Consider the following 7,374-nt stretch of genomic DNA (forward strand, 5'->3'; position numbering starts at 1 on the left):
CGCCAGGCAGCTTTCCAGCCACTCTTCCCCAAGCCTGTAGCGCTGCATGGGGTTGTTGTGGCCAAAGTGCAGGACCCGGCACTTGGCCTTGTTGAATCTCATACAGTTGGCCTGGGCCCATCGATCCAGCCTGTCCAGGTCCCTCTGCAGAGCCTTCCTACCCTCGAGCAGATCAACACTGCCGCCCAACTTGGTGTCGTCTGCAAACTTACTGAGGGTGCACTCGATCCCCTCATCCAGATCATTGATAAAGATATTAAACAGGACTGGCCCCAATACTGAGCCCTGGGGAACACCACTCGTGACCGGCCGCCAACTGGATTGAACTCCATTCACCACAACTCTCTGGGCCCGGCCGTCCAGCCAGTTTTTGACCCAGCGCAGAGAACACCTGTCTAAGCCGAGAGCCGCCAGCTTCTCCAGGAGAATGCTGGGGGAGACGGTGTCAAAGGCCTTACTGAAGTCCAGGTAGACCACATCCACAGCCTTTCCCTTGTCCACTAGGCGGGTCACCTGGTCATAGAAGGAGATCAGGTTGGTCAAGCAGGACCTGCCTTCCATAAACCCGTGCTGGCTGGGCCTGATGCCCTGGTTGTCCCGCACCTGCCTTGTGAGCGCCCTCAAGATGATCCGCTCCATGATCTTCCCCGGCACTGAGGTCAGGCTAACAGGCCTGTAGTTCCCCGGATCCTCCTTCCGGCCCTTCTTGTAGATGGGCGTCACATTGGCCAGCCTCCAGTCGTCCGGGACCTCCCCCGTTAACCAGGACTGCTGATAGATGATGGAGAGCGGCTTGGCTAGCTCCTCTGCCAGCTCTCTCAGCACTCTCAGAATAGGGTACTGCTAGCCCCTCTGAGCCCACACCCCACTGCTGGCCCGGGTATCCTTCTCGCTTCAGCCAAGGCCTGCCCTAATGCAGGAGGCAAAACCAGCAGGTCCCCACTAGATGGCGAGCTGAGCACGCATAACCAATGTAGAGGCCTCAGCTCTTGCGGAAGAGTACCAGCACATTCCCAGTTTTATTTTGTGATTAAACTGTGTTCATCCGTACCAAGGACAGAAGAACAAGTTAATCAGCCTCTGGGCTTTTTAGATTTCTGAGCCTTTACCTGTACTCAAAGCATGTTACAAAGCTTGCTTCCCACATGCATGGCTTAGGTTGTACTTCTGTACTTCAACTAACGGGTCACTCGGTTTCAGAAGGTTTTCCCTCCACCAGAGGAAAAAGTGACAAGAATAGGACTTAACTCAGCATAAGGGAGTAAACACTACCACTGGGCTTTGCAGACTCAAAACAATATATAATATGCTTTTAAGTGTAGTGTGGGACTGAACTGGGGATTCATGCGGTCTTGGTGGTTTTAAATTTCTTTCAATGAAAGCTTAGTACAATGAATTGCATTTATCTAGTAAAAAGGACTTCTATGAAGAAACCTGAAAACAATGTAAGTCATCTATAAAGGAGACAACACCCATGCAAATCCCTCTTTTTTTCTTTTTTTTTAAAGTTTAGAGACTTTGCTTTACATGTGATAAATTACTTCTCTATGAAATGACGTTTTTATTCTTTGCAGTAGTTACTACTTAAACTTTGTTATTCATTGCAAAAGATAATCCAAAAGCAAAGTAAAAAAATTTACCAGACTAAGAACATTAGACTAAAAAATAGGCAGTCAGCCTTGCTTGATTCTTAGTGAGTGTACAACATTCATCTTATTAAAACAGCATAAACTTGAAATTATGACCATTTATCTAAGAAAAACCAGGACCAGAACACTTCCAGAAAACAGCTTGGTGTGGGTTTTTTTTAAACACAATGTTGAAAACCACCCTGGACAGCTAATCTAGTAGTAAGGCTCTCTGTGCTGTTTTGCCAAAAAGTTTTTATTGCCTGAGTAACTAGGTATATCCCTGTCACACTTAAAAAAAAAAATTATTCAATGGACAAATAAAAAAATATATTCAAATAGCCTAGAATTTCATTGCCAGCTGTGAATGCTTTTTTGTTATTCCAGATCTTCTTAACAATCTCAAGACACCTAATATAAAATCCAAAACATATAAATTGAGAAACAAAGTTGAATATTTGCCTAGAACATGCTACTTTTATGTGCTGCATACTAATAAAACAACAATATTCATACTTACACTCTTCCTCCCAATTCTACTAATTATTAGTCTAAATCAAATACCTATAAATGAGCTCTTCCTCTTATAACAAGACTGAGTTTTTATCAACTGTTTAATACTATTAAAAAAAAAAGGGCAAAAAACCAAACCTCACACTTGGTAACAACTACTTGAAAAAAGTATAGCTTTATTCAACTTTTATCATATGTTAAACTATAACATATCACTCATGTCTTTAAAACCTGTAAAATCACAACATGACCTAAACGTTCTCTTTTCAGACAACTTATTTGGGTCCTTCTCCAGCTGCTTTTAACTAATGTGCCTCTCTTGTTAATCAGTGCCTTGGCTTTGGGCCAAATTACTCTATATAAGCTTGCAGTGTAGGCTAAGTAGAATTTTTCTTAGATTGGTTGGTGTATTGTTCTTTTTTCTGTTTTAGAAAGAGGCTAATGAGGAGGGTTTTTTTATGTCACCCTAACCTACTTAGTAATTTTTTCTAAAATTGCAGGAAGAAAATTTTTTTCCTAGTGCTCTATGTATGTTGTTTCTTATATTGCTAATGTTGGGTTTTTTTAGGGAGGGGAATTTCTGAATCTGGAGCATTTTATGGTGGTGCTTCAATGGAGAGTAGGTAGCTTTAGGCTTGCTTTTAGCTACCTGCATTTTTATCAGTGTGTTCATTATGTTTGTGGGAGAATGGATAATATGTCACTGATGTATTTGTACATGTAAGGGGATGTCTGAAAGATGAGTTTGTACATAATGAGGGAAGGTCTAAAGTATTCAACCTATTCTACTCTTGTTTTTATTTAAGGAACAGTTTATTTTATCAACTGTGCTGATTCAAGTGCACTTTAATTACATTTTTTGCCTGAAATGATGCAGTAAGCTAGCTGACTATGCATCTCACAAGCTTGGTGGCTTCTGCTAAACTTTGATGTTAAAGAGCAAAGCTGACTCTTTTAATATATTCAGCAGTTGCTGTTTCTTGCTTTCATTAATGCAAAATTTGTTTAGTTTCATTTTTTTGTTAAACGGAAAGTGAAATTCTTTGCTCTAATATTACTACTATGGTAGTCTCAATTCCCATTTTCCAGGGAGAACCAGGTTGCCAGTGTATTTGTTCTGGGCTAAATCAGAAGTGCTTCATAATTTCCTTTTTGATTTGTTACCATCCTATAAAGCAAGCAATTGATAAAATATTTTCATAGCATAGCATATATGGAATGTTTTTGGGAGTGATTGAGGAGAATATGCATTAAGAGTCACCACATAATTCAAGGTGAGGCCTGGCATGGTTATCTTTTTGTTGCCTTCAAATGCTGCAATCATCATCGCAACTTCTACATGCTTCCCTTTTTGTCTGTATGGGACTTCAGAGAATGATGTCCGAGTACCTGATCATTTCTGGATACAAAACGCTGCACTGCTGCTGTGACTTTGCTTTTAAAACATGCACTGCAGTTACACACCTGAGCACCTTTAAAGCATCATGTAATGATTTGCAGTCATTGTTACTGAGTATTTTCAAAAGCCAGGAAGCATGAAGACTGCATTCTCCAGCATATTCTGCCTACCTGAACTCCACTACATATGGACAGTCCCAAGTTACTGCACTAACTATAAAATTAGAGGGAAATGGTAAGGTGTAGTATTTTGTAACTGTTTCCTATGGTCAAAATCCACTACCAGCTATAATTCTCTGCTCTGAAGAATGGGGAAATAGTCACTTTCTGTAGTTACTCCTGCCTTGTTTAGCTATGCTGGGTATGGCATTTCGTTGTGACTCCTCATAGTCTCTAGCATTGTAGGCAATAATATGACTAGGTTGTTGTTCTTTGAATTAGTGTATTTATTATCTGGAAACAGATAATTGTGGTTATGTATTTTTGCTTTACAGTAATGGATAAAAACAGGGAGGAACAGTTGGAGAGGTTTTTTTTAATTACCACAATCTTTGTAAGATGTCTTGTCGCTTGGATGTGCTCTAAGCCTGCGCTGTTTCCTTTTTTGTCATCTCCTTTTTGAAAATGAAGTACATCCTAAGATACAAGTCCCATCATTCCCCAGGTGAGATGCCAGTCCTCTTGCAAAGCCTATACTTGTAAAAATATGTATGTTGAGTAATCGTGGACTCTCAAAATAAGATTTAGACAAATTGTGGATTAAAAATGGAAAAAGGTAGTGCTTATCTGTTCTCACCTTTGTTGTGTTACTCTGTTCACATCCATTGTGCAGCGCTTGGGGACTCAAAGCACTGATATGGTGTGATACAGTTTTAAGCTATAAATGAAGACAAATATAGAAAAAAGAGGAGGCAACAACATTCAAGAGTATATTGTAGTGGGAGGCCGGATGCTGAAACACAATTCAAAGTCTTCCATTTAAATAAGCTCTTAGAGCTGTTTTCAAAAGCTTGAGTTCAGGTTATTTCTGTGCTAAAAAGTTTAAAATCTTCAAAACCAAACATAGTCAAACTTGATCCTAGTTCATAGGTTTTGTTTTGTACAGAGAAAAAAAAGACAAGAAAAGGGTGTGTGTATAGAAAAAAGAGTTGCTGAATGTAACTCTCCACTAAAGGCTTTTTTACAAAATTTTTAAGAACAGAAGCTATATATATAACTAAAGCTCTAGCTTGATATAAGACCTTTCCTTTTGCTTAAAGCAGTGCTGAGAGATGGGGCTGGAAATCTAGACCTACCTTTGTAAGCCTCCTTTACCAGCCGCTGACTAATAGCTTTGACCTATGTGGCTTTGCTAACGGAGCTCAATACCTGTTTCCCTAACCTGAGGGCATCTTCTCTGATCAGATGCTTCTTCCTTTCATGCGGAATGGAGATTAACAGACAGGGGAGGATTAGCAGAGAGGGGAAGATTATGACTTCCCTGGAGGCTCTGTGTGGGTAGAGGCTGCTTGGGAATTCAGGATGCACACGCAGCCAGTGGGGCTAATATAATATGCATGGCCTGAGAAGGTACATTTGTACTGTAGGGGTAACTGAAGACCCAAGACAGGATCAGAAGGACTTTTGCTGGTCTGTGCAAAAGGTGCTACAACTTCTACAGCAAAAAAGCCCTTGTTATCTATTCCAGGTTTAATCTGATTTTTGTAAGTATTGTTTTTAGCTGAAATTTGCCTTTGGATCGTAAGTGATTTTTCTCCTCTTTGTGGCATGTGTGAAGAGCCAAACAGAAGGGAATTGATCATTGGACTGGGAGCTCATATTAGTTTAGGGCTCATCAGTAGGCTTGCTATCCTGTCAGTAGTCCCAGGGAAAATATATCAGAAGTGAAATGAGATTCACTCAATAAAGAATTACAGGATGGGAGTGTATTAGTGTAAGTCAATATGGCTTAAAGGAAAACAGATGCTAGCAAACACCACTGGCTAGTGGTGTTTCTTAAGTAGAAGCAGCAGGGTTGGAAAAAGTAATTGTGCAGTTGTAGTAGATTTGGGGAACAAGAGGTACTCAACTTCACAGGAGTCTGTGATTTGCAAGAGTTAGCTGTTCAGAGCTGATAGGATAAGAGTTAGTGAACTGGTTTCATTCTAGCTATTGATTTAGGGAATCCTTACCTGCTGAGGGCTTTTGTTAGAAACAGCCACAACTCAGCATTTCTATTTACAGTCTGCAAGTAAATAAGTAATAGAATGATATTTGTGGGTGCTGCATTACAGTGAGGACAGACTGGTAAGGCAAGACAGTCTGGATGGAGGGGAGTTATTAATGCAAAACAGACCTTGAAATGGCTGCATGCAAATTCGACCGAGATATGTTAGTATTTCATTGCTTTTTAGCTTGCATATTGGCACTGGCAAAACCATTAAGAGAAATAAGCCTAAAATTTTGATACATGTGTTTTAAAAGGGATGTTAAAGCATTGGGGCAATACAGTAAAGCGTTGTCAGACTGATTTTAGAAAAAGCAAATGCCTTTTAGGGAGGACTTGAGGAACTTAGGCTATTGAGTTCTTTCAGAAGTCCCTGAAGTGGCTGAGTTAACTATCCATTTTCTTCCATGGAAAGCATGGTTACTAAACTAGGGTGAGAGATGCAATAACAAATGGGTAGAAGTTGAAAACATGCAACTGTAATGAGAAAACAAAGCAGCAGTTCCTAAGAGCAGTGATTAAGCTCTGGAACTAACTATCAAGGGGAAAGGGTAGGTTTCCACTGTTTTGCTTTCTTGAAATCCAGACTGGCTACCTTGCTGGAAAGTGGCTTAGTCAGCTAATGCTGGCTGAGTTTAGTCCAGAGGTAATGGTGCAATTTAAGGGTCTGATCTACAGGAGGTCAGATACTATGACCTAATGGTCTGTTCAGGCCTTAAGCTTTTTGAAGCTACGAAGTGATTTGAAGGTGAAAAGACTTGTATCTTACCAATTTCTGCACAGCAGCCATTCTGCAGGTTTTAATTATTTTTATTCTGTAATGCTTGTATTTGAGGCAGAGCGGCATCAGAAATTTATGGTCAGACAACAAAGCAAGCAAGCTCATCAAGTAATACCTACATTAACTTCTGGGTCTGAGTGGAAGGTTACATTCCATTTTCCAAGAAGGTAATCATACTTCATCTGAAAGTTTGAACTGAACTAATGAAATACATGTTTAAATTCCTTAATCAAAAGGTGAGCTGCTAGAGTACATATTACCACATGTGAAACACTTTTTTTTTTTTTTTCTTCTGTTGTGGTTTGCTATAGTCAAGTCAGGAGAATGTTTTCCACCTCTAGGTAGCTTTATGACACATGCTTGCTTAGAAGCGATCTTACGGTTTCTAGTTTTTCACTAGTCGAGGAAGTCCATGAGCCTGGGAGAAAAGAGGTACCTGGCTTCTCAGTGGGTGCTCAGCTGAAGGAGATGGTGTATGCTTTTCTGTGGGAAGATGTGGGCTATCCTGAACACATGGGGCATTGCGAGCAATGTGGAGGTTAGGCTTTCTGGGAAGAAGGTATTCTCACCTTGTGAAGAACAGACATAGTTTCAAGCACTGGTGTTGCAAGGAGTTAAGCAGCTGTGGCGAACACAGGTCACAGGTGATGCCTTGGAAGGATTATGCTATTTTAAGCTGTTACCAAGTATGAATGAACAAACAGAAGCAACGTGACAGTGGTATTAGGTTCCAGGCTAAGGAGATGAAATGAAAGGGGAGCCAGGATGAAGCCTGTGCTGTGCTTGTGCCAGGAGCTTGGCAAATACTTGTATCCTCCAGCAGTGGTGGGATGCGTTCCTCTATTTGG

Source organism: Pygoscelis adeliae, unplaced genomic scaffold, assembly GCF_000699105.1.
Source record: "Pygoscelis adeliae isolate BGI_AS28 unplaced genomic scaffold, ASM69910v1 Scaffold610, whole genome shotgun sequence".
Classification (NCBI taxonomy): Eukaryota; Metazoa; Chordata; class Aves; order Sphenisciformes; family Spheniscidae; genus Pygoscelis; species Pygoscelis adeliae.